Consider the following 26,492-nt stretch of genomic DNA (forward strand, 5'->3'; position numbering starts at 1 on the left):
GAATGCCTGTCCACTTGCTTATCAGCTCAATCTGCGCAGTTTACACTAACCTGAGGATATTGAATCTATTCAGCCTTGGGCTTTTTGCTGGTCTGTATTTAGCCAGGGTGTCCAAAGGTATGCGTGGAAACGGATCAAAAAAAAGTTGCTGTGATTGCCAGGACTTGGTTATGCTGTGTGCTGTTGTGGATAGTTGTCGAAAGCTAGGAAATGTATATTTACAACGTTTTTCCCTGGTTCTCGGTGTTTTGGTTTATTTCTGAAATAGTTCCGTTTGTAATTCCTACTCTTAATTTTATTTCTTTAAGTGTTGGGGAGATGAATGGATGTGCCTAACCTTGTGAAGGTTTTTTTGATATATAGAAGGAATCATGCTCCAGGGATGAACTGAACCTAGCATTGATCATTCCTTTGAAGCCTGCTACTCTGTTACCATTACACCTAATATGAAGAGATCAGAGAGCCAGATGTTTACACTAAGAAATAAATTAGGGCTTTGCCTCCAGCCTGCCACGAGAAAGGTGCCTGTATAAACCAATATCACCAACAAGAAACTTGGGAAATCACAAGGCACTTAAACTTTCTGCATCATAATGATGGCATTACACCACTTGAGACTCAGCTACGTAAGGATGAGGGAAGTCATAGCCGTAAAGAGCAGTGCCAGTACAATGCATAGGATTTTGTTCATCAGTTTAATCTTGGTTTCAATTTGAAGGTAAAAAAAATTGTACCTTCAGGGTTGCCAGGACTTACAATTTTAACTGCAAATCTTATGCTTACCTTTTGTCTTGAAGCCCCAGATCCCCCCCACCCTGCCAAAGAAGGTCATCTCAGCTTTTTCATTTATTGCAGGAAGGTAAGTGTCTAGCTTTCCTGTGACCCAATTATCTGGTCAAAGATAAGAAACCAAGAAGTAGCCTCCTCCTCCCTCCCTCCCCCCACCCCTCCCCATACTCCAAAACATTTTTTTAAAAGAACCTCTTGATTTCTAAGCCAAATCTACCCATTGTTTTTGAATGCTTGGGTTTGGCAGGACTCGACCTGATTTATTGGAAAGGCTGTTCCAATGTGCCTTTTGCCCGTCTCTTAAAATGAAAACTCTTGCAAGAGGAATCTAAAATCGCCTGCTAAGCAGTAGAAAGTTCTGCCGTGAAAATCTGTATTGTTCTGCCTCCCCCTCGATTTAGGCTGACTTCATTTCCTCTTGGCGACAGGTGAGTCAGGGCATTCGAAGCCTGTAATGCTGGCAGCGTTCGCTTCAATGCTGCCTTCATTGGAGAAGTGCACATCAAAAGCTTTTCGGATGTATTAGTTGGCGGCAGCTACTAGAGCTGGCCCGAGTTGGAGAGGGGAAGTCTAGAGTGCCTGAGAGGCTGTTGGAAGTGGCGTGCGAGCGCTGCAGAGACCTCTCCCTGGGGATGGAGAATCTCTGCAGCCCAATAGGAACCCAGCCTCCTGCCGATAGTTGCACGCTGTTGCACCCAGCAAAAGAGAAGGGACCAATAATGCATCAAACCCGCTGTCTGCCTGGTGTCACGCTGTGCCTTTTATCTGCTGCAAATGGGGCTTTCCTCCGCCCTGCTGCTTCGTGCTGTCTGCCATGTGGTTTGGATTACCCTGCGTGGAGTGTGTGATTTGCTGTTTCCTTCCTTTACAGCCCGGAACGGAGCCTGGAATCGGGAGAGCCAGTGTCACCCTCCCCTGCAAGTCGGCAATCCGTGACTTAGATGGGCTGCAGACATATGCTCGGGGACAAGGGACATACGCGAGTCAGTGCAGAGATGCCACTTCTGAATTTAGCTCCGGCGTGGGTTTGCCCACCACCTGCTGACTCATCCTCGCAGCGGTAGTAGGCAAAGCATGACGGCAGATAACAATCCCACCTCTTCTGCCTGAAGGGAAACGTGAGCCGTCGCGTCTTGGATCGCTGCAACCAAACAAAATGCTTTGGCTCACTTGCTGCTTAAAGCCAGAGACTCCCAACGTGGTTTATGGTGGGGGGATGGGAGGGGGGATCCTTAGCTATTCATTAGATGAAACGAGTTTCTTTAGATGGAGCAGAGTGCAGGTTTTTCCAGCAAGAGGGATCTTGACTTTCTGGTAAGTGCTGGTAGGCACGCACCCTGGTAGCTAAATGGGACCTTTCTAGCTTTGGGCAGCTCTCGCAGGTTGGGGCTCTGACCAGTGATATCAGTTTGGAAATCAAAATCCCCAGGTTGCCACCAGGCTTGGTATTTTTTCTGTGGACCACATCCATGCCTGATCTGCAGTGGCACCAGGCATAATGCAAGCATACCATCGGGGCTGTGTCCATCTGTCCCCCCGCACCTCTCCCCGACCCACCACCTGCCACTTGATTCTGCTTTCTCAGGCAAGCTGAACCACGTAGCTCGAGCGGCGCCGGGCACCTTGTGGCTGCTAGCTCGCTGCCTGGCACACAGTAAATACAGGAGGCTGCAGCTGCTGCTTCGTTTCTGAAAACAAACAGCTTTCTCAAATCTCGTGGGCGTGCAGCAGCTTTGCCCCACAGCTCTGCGCTCCAGCGTGACAGGCCCCATCCTCATTATGCCCTGCTGGAGCCTTGCTCCAAGATTAGAGGCTTGCGGGAACATGGACATGCTCTGTTATTAGGGCGACCCCCGCGTGACTGTGAGCCCTTGCAGCCGAGCGGGCTGTCACAGCTCCCAGGCTGCTTCGGCGCTCTTATTAGAGCAGGCTGTCCTTGGGCAGCACGTCTTCCTTCTGGGGAAGGAGCTGAGAGGCTGGCAGCAATGGGTCCCTGCCACGATGGGCTGGTTACAGAGGGTGGGAGGTGGACCCCCAATCGACCACTGAAAGAGGGAGCAGGGTTCCTGTTTCCCCGGGGCTGTTGCCATTTAAACCCCGACTGTGCTCCAGGGCTGAGAGCAGGTCCTGTAAGAGGACCCCATTGAAAGGCACTTGCAGATGCCCAGCAGACAGAGGCCTGCAGCACAGAGGGAGCGGTGTGCCGTGGGACAGGCGGCCGCCACAGCCAGCGGAGATCTGAGCGCTGCTGCAGGGGCTCCCAGTTGCGTGCGACGGCACCTGAGGCTAATGCTTTGTCAACAAAAAGCTCGAGCTGCCTGTGCCAGATCCTTGTTAATCCCCTCTTATCCAGGGGCTGGGGCTGGGGCTGCACACGGTGTTGCCGAAGCCCTCAAAGTTCCCTTCATTCATGTGCTCTTCTTCCCTACCTAGGCCTTTGAAGCTTGTAAATTTGGGCGTGAGCATTGTGACAAAGGCCCCGGGTGGGCAGGGGGCTGTCGGCACCCGGGCACGATACAGAAGACGGGGGAAAGTTCAGAAAGCCAAGGGATGTCGCTCCAGCTACGTGCCCGCTGCAGGGCTTGTTCTGCCTGCCAGGAAGCCAGCGGGACTGGAATGGATTTGGCCGTCGCTTTGCTCTCCGCTTTTTCAATAACAAACGTGCCTACGTGAAACCAGCAAAAGCCTGGATTGGCATTGAGGAAACGTACATCGGAAAGGTGGTCTGGAGCGGGGAATACACGCTGCACTGATCTTGCCAGTCTGCTCCCGTGTGGTGATGATGGGTGGGCACCGGGTGCTGACAGCGATCGCATTGGGAGTCACCCTGGCACCACAGCAGAGTGAAATGACTGATGGGGAATTGCTTTGATTGCAAAAGGCGGTGAATTGTGATGACGCTTCATGGAGGAAGGGCTCGGGGGGACAAAGCTGATGCGATCCAGGGGCGGCAGGCACAGGAGGGGGGTGAGCTGAGGAGCTGCCGGAGGTTTGAGGTGCAGTCGGAGGACACTTGGCTCTGACTCGGCCATCGCTGTCAGAGGTGGGAGCTGCTTGTCTGCAGCCACTGTCCTGTGGCTTCCTGGCAGCAGGGAGACACCAGCCTGGAGCTGGCAGAGAAGCGCTTTGAGGCAGTGTGAAAGCAGCCAGGAGGGCAAGCGAGGCCAGCGCGTGCATGGCAGCCGTGCAGCCACTGCGGAGGGGGGCTGCTGCAGCGGGGGGACGCAGCGGGCTCTGCATGCCTTGTGCTGGTTTGCCGAGGAGAGCGACTTGAGCAGACCTGCCCCTTCTCCGCACCACCCACCCGCTGAGGTGTCTGCTGGGGAGGGGAACACCGCAGCACTCTCAGCCGCTGCGAGCAGAGAAGGGGCAATGTCTTCTGGCATCCCCCAGCCCTGCTGTGCGAGGATGGGTGGTTAACACGTTAGGGATAACGGGCAGAGGGAGAGCAGGGGCTTGTGGTGCGGAGGCAGCCCAGCCAGGCGTGCTCCAGGCCGTACGCTCCAGCCTGAGAGCAGAAGCTAGGGATGAGCCTGGACCAGCCTTGCCGCCAGCTTCCCAGCTTGCAGGGCGCTTGCAGTCTCGGGCAGTCTGTAAGGCAGGTATTGCCCCGTCCTCCCTGGGGCTGGGTTCTGCAAATGGCAAGGAGAGGACTGGCCTGGGGCCGTTGCCACGGCGTGGGCTTTCCACTCCCCAGACCGACTCTGTTATCTGCAAACATCACGGTTTGCTCCCTTTTCCAGGTCATTTCCCGGCAGCGAGCTGTCTGACACTTTGACCTCTTCCTGACCCACTGGCACGAATTCCAGCGGCTTCCAAAGAGACGGGGTCTGGTTCCAGCATTGCCGTCTCCCAGGCGGCTTCATTCAGGTTGGGTTTTTATTTGTCTGCCTCGCTCCTGCTAGCAGGTCTCCGAGCCAGGTCCTGAGCCAAGAGCACGGTGAGACCAAGGACACTAACACCAATGCGGTTCTTACGATGAACTTCATGTCCTCGGATGTAGCTAGCCAGTACCCCTGAGAGGCAAAGGCAACCCCATTTTCCAGCCCATCTAAAATCACAGACTTCTCCCACACACTTGCTCCAAAGGCTGTGTAAATATGAACCAGTTAAAGAGCAATGAGTTGAAATGAATGAGAAGGGGGTTGTGGACCATGTGGCACTGGATTAAAGGGAAAAGGATCCCCCATAGCAATGCGATGCAGTTTTCACCTGGGGTGGCAATAAGCAAAGCGAGGAGGGAGACACTAGTACACTGGTCCTCCATGTTTTGAGACATAAGGTACCCCTCAACAGGCTCAAGGTATTTCTGGGAGAAACCCAGCCCTTAGCTGTCACACTTTTTTTGACTCCAGAAATATAACATAGCAATTCTTCTGTTGCAAAGAACTCGGAAAGCCTGCAGCACGTCAGAATGGTTTTAACACTGTTGATTCCTGTTTGAAGTCTCTGAGTTTATTTTGTAAACCATGCCTGCTCACGTAGCAGTGCTAACATTGTCTGGCACCCTTGAGAGGCTCTCAAGGCTCCCCACCGTGATGCAGCACCTTGGTTGTGTCATTGCAGTAATAGGACACCGAGCCATGGAGACAAGTGGGCAAGTTTGCAACTCGGCACCAGCTCTTGCACAGCTGTGCTGAAACTGCTTTTAATGAGCAATGACATACCCAGCGATCCTAGTTGATATTCTGCCTCTCCTATCAGGTACCATCACTGGGTTTTCTGTGTGCCCTTCAACAAGTTCCCTGGGCTCTTTTGCCTTCCAGCTAGACAGAAAAGGGTGAAGGGACCTTGTTTAGTTATCCAAAGAAGAGGCAGCTAAAGCCAGAGAGGGTGGAGGTGTATGTTAGCCAGAGGTTTGTAGCTGGGGGCTTACCCAGATAATTTAGAGCCTAGAAAGCAAAGAGCTTTCTTAGCCTTAGCTGACCCAAGAAATCTTTGGAGCTAGCATGCCATTCTCAGCCATGTTCTGCCCTGGTGCATGGGGTCGGCTGGAATTAATCATTTCTTGCAGGTCACTTTGGGCAATGTCCCTCCTAAAATACTTGCCCTGTACGTGTGTCCAGTGAGAGCTGCTGCATGCCACTAGAACAGCCAGCTGTGCTCACCGCTTGCATGTAGAGGTTTGGAGGGAGCATTGTACTCCTGTGCACTCGGTGTCTGTGCACGCCCTGGTGCTAGCTGCACAGGTAGCCACAGGCAGTGTGCCATCCTAGTCGCCTTACCAGAGGAACGCAATGCTCTCAAATGAGAGGCACATGGAAAGGTAATTGCCAAGTGGACGGATACAACAAAGGCCATTTACGTGCTCCTGAAACTGCTCGCTGTCTCCAACCTGGCAGCGAGCGAGTCAGCCCTGTGCAAGTGACACCACTCAGCAGTATTAAAATACCCGGTAGCAGACTGCATTACAGTGGTAGAAATGTGATGCAGAACCTAGCTTGGCAGCTCCGTGTATGTGTAACAAGGTATACCGTGCTATTAAATGGATTATTCTTAAATAAACAGAGTTCCCTTAGCCTCAGGTCTTTCCATTAGGAGTGTGATTGAGTGAAGTGGAGGCCATATAATCTCTTGAAAAACCTCTGGTTCAAGCCAAGTCAGATTCCTCTTGGAAATGTCCTATGGGATTGAAGAAATAATAATAATAAAAAAAAAAGCCCTGTTCTAATCAATCCTCCTATTAACTTGGCTATAGAATTCAATCCCTGTCATAGATGGCTAAAAATCCTCAAATGGTTAGAAAGGATTTAATCCTCCCAAACTCCCTGAGTGCCAGATTCCAAAATCCTTATTCTTGTTAAATAATCCCTTACTCCACAGGTAGTCCCACTGAAATCAGCATGAGTAGGAATCGCAGCCCCCTGCCCTATGTGATTAAAGTACCTTCCATTACATTAGACGCTAGTCTATCGGCTATTTCCACATGGGAAACAGTGCAGTGAAGAACAGATCTTAATGCTGTTCAATACAATTAGTTCAATAGCAATAAGGAGAAGGAAGTGTGGTAAAACTCAGGGCCTGGCAAGTAGCCCCAGTATCTACTTCAGAGCATAGGATCTTGGTGCCTCGCAGCTAGGGATCTCCTTAATTCGCAGTTTCGTGGTTTTCACGGAAACCACAAAAAATGGTGTCTGCGGTGGCTAGGAAATCAATCTGAAAAACAAACAGCATATTATTTATATAATATGCTGTTCTAGAGTGTCCCAATGTGTACCAAAATACAAAGACAAAGAGACAGTCACCACAGCCATAGAGCACGTGTTTGAGATTTACGGGGCACATCTACACATGTGCTTTAATGTGCATTGGCCTATTTTAATGGGCATTAAAGCAACCCCAAAAAACTGTACTCCTTAGTCACTGTGCATTAAAATTGGCTAATGTGCATTAGCCTATTTCAAATGGAGGTACTAGATTCACAATGGAGGTACCTCACAATGGGGGTACTAAATTTAATACGCATTAACTGAAGTGTGCTAATGCAAGTGTAAACATGCCCAATGTTTGCTAGTGATGTAGGCAAAGTCAAAGTGCCAGTCAGTGAACTGAAAATGTTTCAGTACCGTCTTTTAAGAAGTTAAATGCAATGCCAACACCCCTCCACCCATCAGCAGCGAGGGGCAGGGCCACCAGGAAATGCCCATGAAACCGGCTCTTTGTGCTGTGACGAAGCCACGAAAATTGCTTGGTCTCACTGCAAGTCCTCATGACTCTTATTAAATCATGTGGTAAGGAAGTATGTTTATCCCCACTTCACAGATGGGCAACTGAGGCACAGGGGGAGATCATTATGTGAAATCATGGCTTGCTAGATGATCTGTCCAAACTTGCACTGGAAGTGTGTGGTACAGCAGGGAATCAAACCCAGGAATCAAACCCAGGCCTCCCAGGTCCTTGGTGAGCCTGCTGACCATGGGGTCCTCCTCTCTCTACCTCTTCACATTCAGAAATAGCTGCTTAAAAACCATGGCCTTCACACGCAACAGTTTTAATCCCTGGGGAGATAGCTAGGCACTATTCCCTTTAAGAGTCTCTCCTTGGGCACTGATAGCTGCACTCCTTCCAGCCCTGGGGAAGAGTGCACCAAAATCTGAGTGGCCTTTTAATGTTGCTCTGAGTTTAAAAAAAAAAAAAAACCCACTAAAAATAATGCAGTGATTAGGGAACATTAATAGCTTGTCTTAAACCCTCAAGCATCTAAATAAACAGCAGGGGCTAGCCTAATTACTGATGTGCTGACCCTGGCTTCCTGCTGCCATGTGTTCTAATGTCACAGCTAATGGACGCTGTTGGTCCTCACCCCGGCTAATAATGAGCTAACATCTCCAGCCTTTCTCATGCGCAAAAAAGCAGCAGAGCCGAGGAGTTAATAATGATACTGGGGCTATTCCACCAGACACTGTAATAGCAATAATGTGGTTTTACATGGTCAGGGCTCTGTTTTCAGACACTTCTGAGTTTGCTAACACAAAGGACAAGAATGTGCTGTGTGTTTTAACTGGCCGTCATTGTGTGCTGTTCTTTCTTTAATTATGGCAGGGACTAGAAACTCAGTCTAGGTTTCTAGTCTCTGTCGCTGTCAACACTTGTACATGTGATGACGTACACGCGATGAAAATTTCCCTCTGTGGTTTAATGGCATCACACATTACGCGTACCTGAGTTCGGGGAGGGGTTGAGTTTGCATTGTGGCAAACGAAACTACGTTGTGATGTAGTTTAGTTTGCAATGTTGCAGACGTTAGTCAGCTCACCCCCGGCCGTGGAAGAGGTGGGCTGGCTCTGTGGAAAAAAAGGATCGGGCCCCTCATGGCCGCCCTCAGCAGGCAGGATGCCTAGGGCTGCCCAGGAATGGGCTGGCTTGCCCCTGGGGCAGCGTGGGAAGGTGGCATGAGGGTGGCTGGGTTTGCTGATGGCTGAAGAAGGCAGTGGGGAAAGTACCTGTGGCGTGGGGGCTGCCTGGGCAGGCTGCTAGCTGCCCGGGTGCTGCCCCAGCTCAGAGGCACCTGATCCAGTGCTTCCAGAGCCGCATGCATCGTCTCTGCCATCTTCTCATCTGGGTGTGCTGGTGACCGGAGAAGGCAGCAAGGGTGGCTCTGGAAGCCGGGGCAGGCTTGGGGAAGCGTTGGATCAGGCTCCTCTGAGCTGGGGCCAGCACCTGGCCGGCTAGCAGCCCGCCGGGGCAGCCTCGCACCCTATGCACTGTTCTGGCCACCTGAGCACCCATCTGCCCTTCTGCTGCCTCCCTGTGCTGCTCCAGGGACAAGCCAGCCTGTTCCCAGGTGGCCCCAGGGGTCTTGCTGGCCATAGGAGCCTGCTGAAGGCAGGAGCAATAAGAGGTCCAAATTTCCACCCTCCCATGGCCAGGGGGCAAGCTGACAGCTTAATACCACAGATTAATACCCCACCCTGGCCAAGGGAGAGGCAGGCAGTGTTCACCAAAAAAAAAAAAAAAAACGGATTGGGCCCCTCATCACTTCTGCTTTCAGCAAGTGCCTGTGGACACCAGGGCAATCACATATATACAATGATGGGGGAAAACCGCCCCCCCGGGTTTGACTTAATCACTGTTTCCGTTTTGGAGCCATAGAATGCAATGGGAAGGACAAAACCTCCATCACGTGTCCAAGCACCCAGAGAGGTTTCAGGCTGCAGCTTGCTAGCCACTGAGTACCTCACAGCCGTGCCTGGATCTGGCCTGGGCGTGGTATATTGGGTGCAGAGTTGATCTGATATATGGGCTGGCCCCAGCATCCCCAGCATTGCATGCAGCTCAGGAGGTTGGCCTGGGGCGCGAGTTACATGTGGCGCCTGCGCTGGACCAGCCCCAAGTGCTGGCTCCTGGGCCGGTCTGAGACAGGCCCCAAGCATCCATGTGTACTGGAGTTGCATGCACCAGGGGCTGGCCCCATTTGGGGGCTTGTTCTGCATGTGGTATAGGATGTGGGGCTGGCACAGACTGTGCTCCACCACACCAGCCCTGCATGCTGGCTCCACTGTACAGTCCTGATCCAGTCTGCAGGCTGGCCGAGCAGCCCTCAACCAGCTCACGGGACCAGATGAGTTGACACCCCCGGTATACACGTAATAAAAAGAAAGGCCCTGCCCCTTATGATCTCAGTGGGAAACAGAGTGAAGTGCAAGGTGACGGTGAGATGGTCGCACTGAGGTCCTGGCAGCAATGGGGGCAGCACTCCTGCTGCCTGGGCACTGTGCAGCATCACGGCAGAGAAACAGGGGAAAGAAAATGCCCTCCGTCCGGTCTGCACACTGTACGCCCTGCGTCTATACACACAGCTTGCACTAATGCCAGCCCAAAGGACCAGAGCCAAACTGCACCTGCTGTGCTGTGAAGGGGGACAGGTCTCAGCTCCTGCCTTGTGCTCCCTGCTGCCTTGTCATGGCCTGATCGCCTGGTGCTGAGTGCTCAGATATGCCTCTTTCTGGCAGCAGGACTTAATCAGCTCCACTTTGACTGGGTTCGTGTGCTCCCCCTTCCTGCTGCTTTCGCCACAGGGGAGCGACACCATGCTCTGAGCAGCCTTCCCCTTCCTGGGGGACGCAGCAATTTGCCTCGGTGGCAGGTCACGGCAGCAGGAAGGGCATGCCATCTAGTGACACATGGCATCCCCTGGACGGCATCCATTAATTAGGCAAACGAAACAAGGGGAGAGTGCCGGGATGACCAGAAGGTCTCTGATGTGGTGCCCCCACCTTTCTGCAGGGCTGTGGCTTTAATGTGTGATCTCACACTGGGGGCAGAGAGGGAACCAGATTTGCACAAGACCGCACCCAATGGGACACTGTCTGAGGGCAGAGATCTGCTCTCGTGGATTCGGCTGCAGAAGCAGGCTCTTTAGAGAGTGCTTGCCTGCCTTAGCTTGTGCTCGTTGCGTCCTACTTCTACGCGTGCTTAAGCAGCAGAGCCCAGGCTTGCGCTGTGCTGGGCAACAGCCTCCTGCTTCATTCCAGCCCTGAAATATAAATCAGAATGGGAGTGAATGATGGTGCCGTGCTGCTGCGGGGGCAACAGGGACTCCATAAATCAATCACGCGCATAAATAAAGCGTGCAACAGGCAGGCTGGAGCGCGCGACGCATTCCTGGCAGCGGCAGTCAGTGAAAGCAGATGCTTCGCCGCTTTGTCTCCCCAGCCTGTGTTACCTGGGCTGCGCCTGGCACAGGGGTGAGAGCGAGAGAGTCCAGGCAGCTTCTCTGTTGTTGAAGGAGAAGCCGTTTGGTTTGGTTTCCACACGTTCAGAGGTGTTTGTCCAGCCTTGGTCAGGATTTACAGGACAAAGCGTGCTGACTGTGTTGGAGGACAGAGCATGCAAAGAAAACCAGTGGCACTAAGTGCTGTGCTAACAAGTCTATTCAATGAGGCGAGGGTCTATGTCAGTGTTTCTCAACCCGTGGGTCGCAAGGGTATGCGAAAGGGTTGTGAGGAAGCTTTAAAGATGGATCAATAAACTTTAAAAATGGATTCTCCTTTAAAGGAGGGAAAATGTGGGAAACCGTGGCTTTTCCTTTGCAAGTGGGCAGAGGTCCAGCCTGCAAGGGACTGTTTGGGGCCCCCTTGCCCCATCCACCCACCCCCTTCCCTGCACACTGGGGGGTTGGGAGTGAGGGGCACTGGGTTGGGACAGCTCATTGCTGCTTACAAATGGGTCCTGGTACAAAAAAGGTTGAGATCCACTGGTCTAGAGGATCTTTTGCAGGTGGGGCTGACTGCACTGGCAAAGGCCTCTGAAGGGTCTCCTATCAGCCCCCCAGGGGCTTCACCAAATGGAGGGGGGGTTGTTAGCACTCCCAGGTATCTTCCTGCTCCTCATAAAGAAGGCTGGAGCCTTTGCAGAGCAACTCTACCCCCATGAACCTCTTCGCAGCAAGGGTGTGAAGTGCTCAAACTGGAAGTGTTAGTCAGGAGAGTGCATCTGAAAAAACCCTTTGACCTCTCGCACTTGAAAGATTTCTTGCAGCCCACGCTGTCGCTTTGGAAAGGAACCGAAGTACTTGCTTCTCTTGGCCTGCCTTCTCCCTCCCGCAGATATCCAGCGCTGGAGCACTGCCCACATCCAGGGTGCTTGTAAGACAGATAACAGACCTGCTGCTAAGTTATGTCCTTGCTAATGCCCAGTGCTGCCCTGCAGCAACCAAATCAATTAGCCACTGGTAGGGAGTCTGCCTCTCATGACTGCGAGTGGAGCTTGCATGGCCTGGGTGGCCCTTAGCCCAACGAAAAGGGCAAAAATGGCATTTTGGCATCTTTGCTAGAGTCCGCTGGGACATGGCACGGTGCAGGGGATTTCCAGTCCATTGGCTTTTCACCACTGAAGATAGCGGCTCACCCCAGTGATGAGCTATGAAGATCACTGATTGCTGGCAGAAGATTTGGGTCTGTAGGGCCCGGATGCCATGAAAATGCAATGGTTACTCAGTAAAATAAGCTGTCAGCAGAGTCCAGTGTCTAGTCAACCACCGTCCTCGTGATCAGATCCACCACCGCAGCCCGTGCTCGCTGTAGCACTCTTGTGGGGGGTTTCTTCTCCTGGGCGATGGGATTTGCCTTTGCAGTTGCAGTCACTGCAGCGAAGCAGGAATACAGCTTCAATTCTTTCCAATTTCTACAGGCACACCTCAGACTATCTACATTCAACCCAAGCTCTGGGATTTTATTAGCTCATTTGCAATCCTGTGCTTCAGAGGGGTGAGGCTAATGCACAAAGGGATGTGCCTTCTGCCTGCAGATTTCAAAGTGTATTAGAGGTGAACAGCATCTGCATCCCTGTTTACAGGCAGGGAAACGGTACGTGAAGAGTCTGACTTGTCTCTCGCATGCACTCGTGTAAGCCAGAGCAACTCTACTGAAATCCACAGCATTTCCTCAAATTAACACATCGCCCCCGGGAGCACAGTTCTGCCATGGTTACAGTGGGATAAGCACGAGCAAAACCTGGTCTTGGGAACTTCAGCGGCTTTCCGCAGATCCCAGCAAAGCCAAGCCAGAGCTGAGCTGAGAACTTAGCCTTCCCAATCTCGTACCCTGGGTAAGAGCAGAAATGATTCCCGGCCTGGGCTTTTATTCCATGAGCTGTCAAGGAGCTTTTCTAAAGCCGTATTTGTGACCCAAGATCATAAAAGCCAAACAGCTAAATCAATTCAGTTATATGTACTCACATTAATACACAATCATGCGGTGCTCTGAGTAAATGCAATCTATCCACCAATTAAGTATGTTGGAAGATACAAATATATATGTGCTATTTACCCAACAGACCTTAGCAGCTCCATCTGTCAGGTTGCGGCATTATTTTGTTTCAAACATACTCATTCTGGTAGCGCAACCCAGCTATGGACTTTTGTGTAAATCCTTCTTCACAAATAATTGATCCACCAGGCCATAAAAGTTCCCTTATGGTCTGTCAAGACGAGCCGGACGCTTAACATGCATTCTAAGTCCTCATAGTAAAACCTTTATGATGTTTTTAGTAACAAGAGCTACTGCACAAAAACGCCACCTAATCTTTAAAACCCCAGCGTTTTAGCTGCTCTGCTTTTCCCTTTCAGTTGGAAGAGCACTTTTAAAGTTAAGGTCTAAAGCACGGTCCCATTGGCCTAACTGGGTAACCTTAATTAAAAAATGACGTTACCAGTTGAGCCCTCACTGAATGTTACCGGCAAAAACCTGGCCACTTATTCTGGACCCTAAATGTGGATGTTGTTCAAATTTCTGCTTAAGCAAAGGTTGACCCAGAGCGGTGCACCATATTGTTACTCAATTACTTTCAACAAAAAGTCTTGATATTTTTAGCTGTCAAAATGGTCTTAAATGATTGAATTCCTATATCCTCAAGGGAAAAAACCTCGCATGGACTGGACAAGGCGGCTTCCTTGAATGTAAATGCCAATGTTCAATCAAGCACAATTGCTGACACCCCCCTCCCCACCCATCCAACAAAACCATTGTAGCATCTCTTGCAAGTTTGTGCCCTGGATAATGACTTAGTATTTATTGTTTTTGGAAGAGTATTGAAAATATAACAGTGTGCTGTACAGTGAGATGTCCAGCATTCCCCTGTCTCTAATTTCCCCACCCCACGCTGAGCTGCCAAGGCTGCAATCATGGTGAGCAGAAAGCAGCGTGCAGAGGGCAAAGTGTCACGTTTAGGCCTGCCGTCATGCAGGCCATAAATCCAGGGACATGTGGATTGGCTGAGCCTAAGGAGATTGCTCCTTCAGAGATTGCTAAAATAGGACTCTGCGATATAAATCTGACCATCAGGATTTGTCCAGGATAGTGACCATTGGTAAGAGGGGAAATGATAGTTCAGTAACATAAGCAAGCAGGCAACTGCTCTGATCACTGCAGCCCTTGATGCTAGGGTGGTATTGGGCTCTGCTGAGCTACCATAGCACAGTAGGAGGAATATTGTGCTGGCAAAGCTTTCCCTCCCTTATCTAGAGCTCAGGCCTCCCATGCGGAGGGAGGTCGGGGAGGAAGAGTGTCAGCTGCCTAAGTGGCACAGGCACATCATGTTCCCATGCCCCGTAGAGCCAGTGTCTAAGCCAGAGCAGCAAAAAGGGCCGCTTTAGTTACTTCAGGGTTACTTCTGCATAGCACTAGCCAAGAGCCTGAGAAACTAAATTATTAAACTGGGTGCAATCCTGCTCTGCTCTGAGCGCTCAGTGCCAGGGCGTGAAGCTACAGTATACGAGAGCATTACCAGAGGGCAAAAGGGGGACTCAGAGCAGACAAGGGCAAGTGTCTCCTTGGTCTTCCTTTTGCAGTCACTAGCAAGGCAATGCACGCTTGCAGTTACCGCTGCTTTTCTCTGCTTCTCCTTGCTCGCTTTGGCACAGGTGGGACTTGGGCTCCCCCCCGGTACATGCTGCTCTGGGGGGCTAGCTGAAGGGATGCCAAGTAGGCAGGCCTTCCCTGGGGACCCTCAGCGCAGCTGCTGCTCTCTGCAGCTTCAGCGTGAGCCACTTCTGCGCTCTCTGCTGCCTCCGCTCCTCTAAGCTCGTCTCCGCTCTGCGCTGAGTCTTCAAGCAGGCGATGCCAAGCCTGCTGGCCCCTGGGCCCAGGAGGCACCTAGCAGGAGACAGGACCAGAGACAAGGGAGGGGAAGGCAGAAAGTAACCACAATAACCGTCTGGCTAACTGAGGCAGAAGTAAGCACCAGCTTGTGGTTTGGCCTGGGCAGCCCTCCAGACCAGGCCTATTTGGCACAGCGCTGTCATTACCTGCCAGGAACAATGGCATTGTGTAGTCCTCCAAATTTAATGGTATTTTAACACCCCCAAACAGCCACATAACTGTAATGCAAATGATGCTCAGCCCGCTCGCCCCTTCCTTCTGGCTCTCAGCGCCGACGGCGTCCCTGCAGCTGAAGCGCTCCAAGCCGCTCTGTTGCTCCCTGGTTACCGGCAGGTGCGATGCTCAGCTCTTGCCTCTCCGGGGATCTGGGCCAGGGGAGGAGCACGCAGACTGTGGGCAGGCCCACGCATGTCGATTCCTCAGCTGCCCCCGGGGATCCCGGCCTCCACCTTGGCCGGGCACAGATCCCTGCTCGCTTCCCCGCAGAGCGGGAGCTGTGCCCTGAAAGCACAGCAGCTAGTTTCGTATTGTTTTTAGGAGATACTTGGTGCTTTGGGTCTTTCTGTTGAACTTTGAGCAGCCCTGCCGCTAGCAGGAGAGACACTGTCGGACAGAGGAGAAAAGAGATCTGGGGTCTTTATTGCAGGAGCTCCCCCCTCCCCCTTTCCCCCCTAGGACCATCCATCTGCCATCGTTTGCCGTTAATTCTGGACCCCTGCTGCAAATCCCCTTGTCCCCCACATTGCTTCTCCCCATGTCAGATCTATCCCTCCCTGCCCCTGCACCCAGCTCCCAGGCCCCTATCTATTCTGCCCCAGCTCTGCTCTGCCAGGGATTTTGCTCCCCTCTTCCAGGCAGCCGTCAGAGGCGGGTGCAGCGAGTCCCCTGCTCTCCCTTCTAGGCCAGGTGCTGCATGGGGCAATGGCAAGGAGCCATCCCCGCTGCTCACCAAAGGGACAAGGGGTTCATAGGTTTCATAACCATTAGGGCTGGAAGGGACCTCAGAAAATCATCGAGTCCAGCCTCCCGCCCCAGGGGCAGGAAGTCAGCTGGGGTCATAAGATCCCAGCAAGGCAAGCATCCAAACTTCTCTTGTAAAGGCGTTCAAAGTAGGTGTTTGAACCACCTCTGGCGGCAGGCTATTCCAGACGTTTGGGGCTCGGACAGTAAAGAAGTTCTTCCTTATGTCCAGCCTGAAACAGGCATGAAGGAGTTTATGGCCGTTTGACCTTGTCCTCCCTCGGGGTGCTCTGGTGAACAGACGTTCCCCCAGGTCCTGATGAGCACCCCAATAAACTTATAGGCAGCCACCAGATCACCCCTGAGCCTGCGCTTTTCCAGGCAAGAGCCCCATGGCTCTCAGCCTGTCATCATAAGGTCTGCTTTCCTCACCTCTGATCATGCGTGTGGCTCTCCTCTGGACTCTCTCAAGCTTCTCCGCATCCTTTTTGAATTGTGGGGCCCAAAACTGGATGCAGTACTCCAGCTGCGGCCTCACCAAAGCCGAATACAAAGGGAAAATGACATCCCGGGATTTGCTTGATGCAAGCCAGCGTTTTGGTCATTTTACTAGCCGCAGCTTCGCATTGCAGGCTTATGTTCATCTTGTGGTCAATCATGACCCCCAAGTCCCTTTCGTTCGTAGTGCTAGCCAGCGTAGCACTGCCGAGCCTATAAGGATGCTGCAGGTTTTTCTTCCCAAGGTGGAGAACCTTGCATTTATCGGTGTTAAACACCATCAGGTTCTCGTCCGCCCATTTCCTGAGCCTGTCCCGGTCAGCCTGGATCGCCCGCCTGTCCTCAGGTGTGTCCGCTTCTGACTCCAATGTCCGCATCATTGATGAAGATGTTGAACAATATGGGTCCAAGGACAGAGCCTTGGGGGACCCCACTGGTCACGGCACACCACGACGATTGATTTCTGTCAGCCACCACCCTCTGGGTCTGACCACAGAGCCAATTCCCCAGCCAGCGGATCGTGGTGGACTGGAGGCCGCAGTTGGCCAGTTTTGCTAAGAGGTGATCATGGGATACTAGATGGAAAGCTTTTTTGAAGTCAAGATGTATGACATCAATCTCCTCTCCCTTGTCCAGGTGATAGATCACCTGGTCATAAAAGGAAATGAGATTGGTCAAGAAAGACGTACCCGCAACAAACCCGTGCTGGCTGTCCCTCAGGATGTTGGTGTCGGCCAATCCATTAAGATGGCCTCTTTGATAATCTTTTCTAAGACCTTCCCTGGGATAGAGGTCAGGCTGATGGGCCTAGTTTGCTGGATCCACTTTCCTCCCTTTCTTGAAGATCGGCACCACGTTGGCCTTCTTTCAGTCATCGGGCACTTCACCAGAGCGCCAGGAGCTCTCAAAGACCCGTGCCAGGGGCTGGGCTATGATGCTTTCCAGCTCCTTGAGTACCCTGGGGTGTAACCCATCGGGGTCGGCTGACTTGAAGGTGTCCAGCCTGTCGAGGTGTTCCTTCACAAGGTCAGCTTTGATGGCCCTCACCCAGGCCTCCCTGTCCCATAATGGGCAGGGTTGTCCCATGGGACTGCTGAAAGACCAATGCAAAGTACCCATTTAATAGGTTGGCTTTTTCCTGGGTGTCAGTTGTCTGTTGCCCCATCTGGTTTAGCAGGGGTCCAATGTAGCCATTGCTTTTCCTTCTGCTCCCAGATATCTAAAAAAGGACTTTTTATTGTTCTTGAAACTTGTAGCTAGTTGGCGTTCAGTCGCAGCCTTGGCTTTCCTGGTTTGCCCCCTGCAAGTCCGGACCAGCGCGGAGTTACTCCTCCTTGGAGGTGGAGCCCATCTTCCATCCTTTGTAGGTCTTTCTTCTCAGACGCAGGAGGACCGCCAGTTCCCTGGAGAGCCAAGGGGGCTGCTGTGCCCTCCTGCTGCCTTTCCTCCGAGACGGGATGGACTTTGCTTGAGCATCTAGGATTGCTCCCTTGAGGAGCAACCACTTGTCCTGAACTCCCCTCCCCTTGGGGTTGTGGTCCCTTAGGGCCTCACTGACAAGCCTCCTGAGCTTGTCAAAGTCGGCTTTCCTGAAGTCAAGGACTTCTGTATTGCTGACTGACTTGCCAGCTTTACAGCGGATGGTGAAGGTGATCAGCTCGTGGTTGCGGTCACCCAGCTTCCCTTTGATCATTAGATTGCTGATTAGGTCGTCCCCTGTTGCCAGCACCAGGTCGAGCAGCGCTTTGCCTCTCATCGGCCTGTCAACTTCTTGCGTCAGATAGAGGTCGTCCACGCACGAGGGGAAGCTTTGCGACTGTTTGGATTTGGCCGAGTGCTGCTCCCACGAGATGTCCGAGTCGTTGAAGTCTCCCATGACAACTCTGCACCGAGAGCGTGCGGCCTCGGCCAATTCCCTGGCGAACTCCTGCTCGAGCTCTTGGGTAGGGGGTCTGTAGTAGACCCCCACCATAGTATCCCCCGTGCCGTGTTCCCCACGGTTTTTAACCCAGAGGGTCTCCAGTCATCCACCCTGGGTGCCAATGTCGGCTTGCAGGGATGCATAGCTTTCCTTGACATAGAAAGCTACACCCCCACCCCTTTTATCCACTCAATCCCTCCTGTACAGGGTATAGCCGTCTATACCTGCAGCCCAGTCATAGGTGGAGTCCCACCAGGTCTCCGTTATCCCTATGACATCGTAATTATTTGTGTCAAGCAGGAGGACGAGTTCCTCCTGCTTATTCCCCAAGCTCCTGGCATTTGCGTACAGGCAGGCGAGTGTCCCCTTGGGGGCCCTTGCTTTGCCCACAGATTGTACCAGGGCTGGGGCAGCGGTGGGCTCCCTTAAGCACCTTGGTCCGCCTTGGGTTGAGGTGCTTTGGGCCATCATAGAGGAGTTGGGGTTGAGGCGGGAGAGGAGAGCGCGCTACCCGATTCCCTAGGGCCCTGATTGGCTGCTTGTAACCCAGGAGGCGAGCAACGTGGCAGACAGCCAATCGGGGGGCGGTTCTCATGCAATGACGGGACTGAAGATGCCCGTGTCATCAGGACCTCGGTGCTAGTCCCAAGCATGCACAAGAGCTGGCAGCAGGGGCATCCTGGCAGCAGGTATGGGCATCCCAGGCTGCATCTCCCATGCCACATCCCTGCCCCACACCCGTCCCCACCCTCTGGAGCCAGGCCCTGGCCGAAGGAGCTGGGAGGAACAGCACAGCTGAAGCAGAGGGGCCAGGGGTCAGTGAGGATGGCTCTGGCAGACTGGGGTGATTTGAGAGGGGGTGCAAGGAAGCAGATCTGCCACTTCCACAAGGCAGGTGAGAATAGGTTGAACCATTTCCTAAGTAGGAGACTTTGGATGCATTGCCCAGAGGGAAATTCATACCATATAATGCCCCATTTGCAGAGGTTTTCCCATGAGGGGACAAGGGTTGGCCTCAGGCTTTGCTCTCAATTACCTTGGTGTCTGCCTGGGATTTATTAGGCTCCTCGACTAGGACAGCACCGAAGGGCTGAAGCCACTCCATGGACTTCAGCCTTGCGCGGAGAACAGCGTTTACCCATCTCGGCGCAGGGAACGACGCTAATGGATGAGCCGCCGCAGAGCCCCGTGAGCAGGCAGAGATTGTGCGTGCTCTGGGGAGCTGGAGGGAGGAACTGCTGCTGTCGATCTGTTAATTAAGATTAATGTGCTGGCTGATAAGGATGACTCTGCGCCAATTGCTATTATGAGCCAAGATCCCGTAAGGCAGCAAACAGCACTTACTTACCTCTTCCAGGCTCACAGGCCTGCATGTGGCTTCGCCTGAGCTTTGCAGCAAAAAAACCAAGGTGCTGCCTGGTTTCTGAAGCATTTTCCTTGCTGAAGGAGCCAGGGCCGTTGCTTCATGCACAGTAGCTCGCTCTTACAATCGCTTGAGAAGGGGGAAGGGTGTATTTTAGATTCAGGCAGCTTGCCTTTCGCGTGGCTTGACGAAATCAGCATTCAGACTTTCCTGAGAAATCTTGAGCAATATGGTCTCCCTTTGCAAGCCGGGGACTCTCCTGCTTTCCCTACAGAGCATCTCAGAAGAGGAAGGCTGCCCCAGGACAGATGCACGGGACTTTTATTTTAGTTTGGTATAATGTGCCGGTTCCTTTAAAGGGCACTGTGAGAGGCTTTGAGTCTGTGCGTTGCCCTGGCACCTGTGTAAATCAGGAGTGGTAAAGAGTGAATTTATTAGGACAGCTCACCTGCCCAAGGCAGGCACAGGCCTAAGCAATGTGATCCTTCTCCTCCCATGGCATCTGTCAAGTACAGCCTTGCTCTTACACAGCTGCAGCGCAGTGCAATTAAATGAGCTGGGACTGCCGCTGAAGCCAGTGGGATTGCTCCTATGCTTGAAGTTCAGCACAGGTCAAGACCCCGGGGAATCAGGCCCTAGAAGAGGGTGCTGGCCACTGTGCCCCTGCTAACAGGGTGGGTACATTATTTTTCAACTCACGGACTCCACGGAGAGGAGCCAGGGCTCAGATTCCTTTGGCCTCTGCTGATATCACACGGTACCATAAGAGCTCTTTTATTTTTCATGTGTCTTGTGATGGTGGGAATCAGGAATGGAAATTGGTGTGGTTGCTAGCCGAGTAGCCGGCTCCGGCTGAAAGCTGTGTGCTCCTTTCAGCGTCCAGCCATCACCTCTTCCTACTTTTGAAAGAGTCCAGCCCCCCCAATTTGGTGCCGTCTCCAGAAAGGCTTGCTTAGGTCTGGCTACTCCTATGGTTTCTTCCCTCCCTAGTGCAGTGGTTCCCAAACTGTGGGTGGTGACCCCAAATGGGGTTGCAACATCAGTGGATGGGGTCGTGATAAACAGGGATCCAGGTTTTCCGTTTGCTGCAGAAAAAGGTGGAAAACCATGGATTTTCTCCTTTTAACGGCGAAAAACGCAGGTTTTCTCCTTTAAAGGAGCAAAACATGGGAAAGCAGGCATTTTCTCTTGCAGGCGGGCAGAGTTCCAGCCTGCAAGGGGCTGTTTAGGGCTGGGGGGCAGGGAAGGGCAATCAGAGGCAAGGGGCACCATGTGTATGTGCTGCCGCAGCTCCCTCCAGGTAGATGTATGGGTGTGCACAGGTGATATGGCAGGGAGGAGGGTCCACAGGTGATGCAGTGGAGGGGCAGGGGGGCTAAGGTGATAGGGCAGGGGGGCATGCATGTGCCGCCTGAGACTTCTGCCCCCACAGTGGGCCACGGGGTTGCAGCCAGGCCAGACCAGCTCCAAGCAGGAACTGCCTCCGTGGCCCAGCGGGCAGGACCCAGCATGGAGGTGAGGCATGGCAGCAGCTGCGCCCCTGCTGCTGCCAGGTGGGCAGGGGGTGCCCCAGCTTGGCTCCCTCCCATGCCGGGTCCTGCCTGCTGGGCTGGAGAGCCCCCAGCGGGAGGGCAGCAGGGCAAGGAGCCCCAAGCCGCCTGCAGCGGGCGGCCTGCATCCTCCCCATCCTCACGGGCTCTGCTTGGGCCACACCACCCAGGGCACAGCTGGGCTCCATGCTCCTCTCTGGCTGCAAGTGGCAGCTGGGGTTTGGGCACTGTTGGGGAGGACAGAGGGCTGCAGGCTCGTGGGGTAGGGAGCTGCTGGTTGGGAATGAGGGGCCATGCTGAGGAAATGGGGCCAGAAACAGGTTCGTGCTGAGGAAAACCTTGGGAAGCACTGCCCTAGTGCCTACTTTCACCTCCCTTGTATTCAGGGTGGAGTTAGGCACCTGCTTCTCTGAGTGAGCGGTGATTAGCCCACGGACCACACAGCACTTGCTCCTTTTGCAGACTCTTTGGTGAGACCTGTACAAAGGAGGATCTCATTGCAGCACTGGAAAGAGCCTTCGCTTGTGCACGGTTCTACAAAATCATCTAGCATATGACGAGGAGAGGAGGAGGAGGAGGAGGAGGAATAGCCTGCAGCAGCCCCCAGCTGACTTGCAACACTTACTAACAGCATGAGGTGGGGGGAAATCTTATTGCCTCCAAACTTGGCTGTCTCCTGCCTTTTTTGGGTGGGGGGAGAAGGGTCAGACTTTCATACTAACTTATGCCATGGTTAGAATAAAGATTTTGTTCAAATAATTACACATCAGCAGGGGGAAGAGCAGCGCTCGTCTCTGAAGGCAGTGCAGCTCAAGTGACGTCAGAGGCAGAAACTCGTTTCTAAACCCCGGAGCGCAGGATTTTATTGGCGGCCTTGCTGAATCAGTCCCTTTTCTCCATCTCTGCATAACTTTTCCCTCCACGCTCCCTGTGGTTTTGCCAGGAACCTACGTGTGTACCCAAGCAGCAGCCCAGCCCTGCTGTGCTCTGAATGGTCTGCTTCCTGCTAATGGACTTAAACATCTTCTCTGGCATTCAGACATAAAAAGCCTCATCTGCAGTAAGGTTGTGAGCTAAGCCTGCAGCACCTGACAAGCCTTGACCTTAAAGATTCAGATCATGCCCAGTTTGAACACAGACAAACACACGCAGGTCACATGTGAATTAGATAAGCTTATCGCCGCATCCTGTACAAATCAGCTATTCTGCACGAGTGTCAGCTTCTTTCAGCCAGACATAATTGCCCGGCACCATTATTCCGTCTCTTTGCATGCAGCCTAATTCACTCGCTGCTCATCCATAACAAAACCCCATCCAGGCAGGTGGCAAAACAAGCCACAGACAAGCCGTGGACCGTAGTAAAGCTACGACACGCTAGCCACGTCTGATCGTTGAAGCGCAACCTGTGATTGCGGACGGACAGCGGTTGACGAGCAGCCTGGGCAGTCTTGCACCACCCTTTTCTCCTGCCTCCGATGTGCCAGCTGGTTAGGATTGGCCCTGCTGTGGTGCGGCGTGCTTGCTGAGATAAACGGCATTAAGGAGGATTCAGACACTAAGCCTTAGGATTCTTTAAAAAAACAGCCCTGCCGAGCATTATTAGAAAGCCAGCTGAAATGCTTACATTTCTCATTGGCACCAAGCTGGACTGTAATAAGTTTTGTCCTCCTGCAGGCTGTGTTGGTGGCTCGTGCTCTCCCCACAAATCCCTGGGAGCTATTCCCACCCTCTTCCACGTCTCCCTTCCTTATCGTCTCTCTCTGTCCCGCATAAAACTGCGGGCAAGAACTGTTTTGCTTAAGACACGACGTGCCAAAAACTGGAGTTTTGTGGGGAAGGAAAATGTCTGTGAATTCAGGTCAAACTCGTTTGAGTGGCTTGGCCGGAAGGATGTGTAGCCAACTGTTTTGAAAATGTCCAAGTGAAAAGCTTTGTCCGGGGAGAAAGCCAATCTCTGTTTCAACCCTCTGAGGACTAAAATAGGGGAGATGCTAAAGTTAGGCTGCAAGTCCCAGAGATGTTTCAAAGCGTGAAAAGTTCTAACCCGGTCAAAGAAAAGCAGCCATGGGTGAGCCGAAGTGTTTTCAAGTGCCATCAAAGGGGAAGGGGGAGACAACCAGACTGGCGGGGACGTGAACACATTGAACCAGCCCCCTGAGGTTCCTTTGAGCATCTCTCCTAGAGCAACAGTTTGGCCTGTCCCCGATAGTTTAATGTTGAGCTTTAAGTTTGAGCTCCGTTGGCTGCATAAGCGGTTTAGTTAAAAACCACAAACTCTGACTACAAGACCACAAGACCCAGGCTTATTTGAAAGGTTTGTGAGCCCTTCAACCGACCTGATTTTGGCTTTGCATGTGTGTTTGCAAGCAGCACCACGCACGTTGCAGGGGCTTTGCGTTTTGCTGGGAACATCACACAGTTTGGATCCAGTTCTGACCTTGCTGAAACCTCTTTTGCATGCACATTGCCCCCCGGGATGTTTGGAGTCCCTTTCTTCCCAAAGTCTCACTGCCATTAGTAAGACCAGAGGCGGTTAATCACTGCACACAACTCAGTCAGCCGCGGCTTTGAACGTAAGCTCTTGGGGAAGGGATGGTCTCCTTAGTCTGTGTATGCGTAGTGCCTAGCACAACGGGCCTCTGGCTGGTAGGCACTGTCACAGCACAATTAATCAGCAAGAAGGGCTTTGACATCTGTCCCCCCTCCCCCCCTTTTTTATCTGACGTTTTCTGTACTTTTTCTGTCCATTTTTTTTCTCCTCGCAGACCTTTCTGTTTCACTCTTGGGTTTCTCCCTTACAACTCATCTTCTCCTTTCACTTCTCGCCACAGTAAATTGGCTGTGTACTGCCGTCACATCAGACTGATGCTGCAACCCCGAGCTCCTGCAAACAAAGAAGAAAAAACCCCCAGGTAAAGACAAACTTTGCTGTTCAGAGAAACTTCAGGAGCAGCAGAAAGAATACAGACCCCATGGAAAGGAGGTGTGGAAACCACCAGGTGTAATCCCAGGTTAAGATTGATGCATATGTGTGTTTAGCCATTGAGTAATTACAGTAAAAACCGTTAGCAAGCAAAGATCAGTAACCAGCAGCAAAAGTATCACCTACCTGAAACAAAATACAGCGAGCAGAAGAGTGTGAAGTGCCGGCGCAGTGACTGGGAAGCAGAGCATAGTGCACGTCTCTATTCCCTTTTTGGGTGATAATGGTCTACAGTTTACAACCAGTATAGGGAAAGGGGGACTTACTGGGAGGGGTGTGACGCTAGTATGATAGCAATAATGGTGAAGATGTGCACGGCAAAGCCTCTGCATGGCCCCTGGGAACGCTCTGTACTTTCAGTGCAAGCCTGGGCTGACACCCACACACCAAGGTTTTATAGCTATTGTTACCCATGCTAGCACCTGTTGTGGTGGTTTAGTGGTAGAATCCATGTGGTTCAGCGGTGCATTCCCAGACACACATATAACTACAGGCATTGAGGCATCGATATTTGGACTCAGTCCGGCCGTTGGATTATGTCTCAATGGTCTAAGGGGAGGATGGAAAGTCTGGGCAGCCTCCACTCCTCCACACTCCTGCCTAGGCGTGAGCATCGAAGGTCTGGGTGACCTCTCACAGACACACCGTGATCCAGAAGGATCAATGGTTGCCTACTACCCATGCTAAGCTAGCTTAAAATCGGCACCAGGAGCTGCAATCACATCCTGGGTTGCACTGAAGATGTACCCATAGTCTTCAAGTGATATCCCCCCAGTCTCTTTCCATCTCATCTGGCCTCTAGTGACTGCTCCACACCAAGATGAGTCTACTACTCCTACAAGTTATAGCATTAGTTCAAGTACTAAGCAGTCTGAGCAGTAAATGTGGAAGGTAAAAAAAAGAAATATCGAATAAGCTCCCGTTCCCTGAATGAAGTGGGGTCCTCTGGCAAAAAATAGCATGTGATCATGTAATTAAAGACAGCGACATAGTACATATATGTACAAGGGAGCTGAATTGAGGTTGGACAGGCAACCTTAACTTTGACATCGGGGGCTTGACTGCCAAATGTAGAGTTTCCAACTATTTAAGTTGGTCTAATAACAGATATCAGATTCACCCAAAGCACCTTGTCTGCCCCTGTCCTTAGACCAGTATGGCTACAACCTACCCCCCTGCAAATACAGTTTTTCTTTTAGCATAGATGTTCTTAATAGATATCCACGTGGGAAGGGAAAGAAACTTCTTGGAAAGAAAGAAAATACTGATGTTCCTTTACAAAAGAGTTTTAAGAGCTGGCATTTAATTCACGTCGGCAATACAGTGTAAAGAAAATAGATCCTACTTCAAAACGAATGAATGAATGTAGAAAGTTATGCCGTAGTTTTCAAAGCAGCCTCTGTGGTTTCCAGCCACAATTCCCAGTGAGGTGAGCGGCAGCTGTGTGAATGGATGTCCTCAGCCGTCTGGGAAATCTCAGCTTGAGTGTTTTATGTGCCCACCACCTCCACTGGAGTCAGTGGAAATTAAAGGTTGTCAGTGTTCAGCAGGAGATGCTTAGGATCAGGTCCTTACAATACAAAGGACTTTCTAAGGAAAAGCAGGGTCAGAAGAGTTTTTCTCAGCTAACGGAGGTGGTGAGGAATGAGCCTACACCAAAGAGGCCAGCTCCAGATGTGAAACTGTGCAGCACCGTCCAGTCCAACTCTCTATTCAGTCCCAGCTGCAAATTTTAGCTCTGAATGTGGGTCCAGATCCAACATTGGGAGTGGGGGGGATTCATAGGTCGTGGGATAAGCCAAGCCTAGTCCAAACCATTAGGATTATTTAAACCAGCTGGTGTTGAAGATCTGAAAACAGTTATCACTTTCCTTACTGGTCTGGCTACTGTGCATTTCTGGACCCACTTGTGCAAGGTTGTGCAATTTCTGGACCCACTTGTGTTCAAGGTGCGTGAATCCCCTTGCAGAATCAACCTCCTCATCAGCTTTGCAGAAAGATGCAGGAGAAAATTTTCTCACTGCACAATGGGAAAGTACCTGGTCTGTACCGTCAAGCTGTGAATAACCTCCACGGCTTTGCCAAAGCACCATCCGGTGCACAAAGATTGAGAGCGGTTTATTCTCTCTGCCGCCAGTTTTTATTTTGCCCCTGGATATTCATGGAACGTTTCAGAGAACAATGGGCCATTTTTAGATCTCCCCATTACAATCTCACATTCAAGAATTACTACTACTATTATTTCCAAGGAAACAAGGACTTGTGCTTGTGCCTTTTATGTGCTTTTTCACATCCAGAGGTTTTCACGTGACGCTGCTGCCTATTTTTA

Source organism: Crocodylus siamensis, chromosome 11, assembly GCF_052110815.1.
Source record: "Crocodylus siamensis isolate JL-2025a chromosome 11, ASM5211081v1, whole genome shotgun sequence".
NCBI classification, from domain to species: Eukaryota; Metazoa; Chordata; order Crocodylia; family Crocodylidae; genus Crocodylus; species Crocodylus siamensis.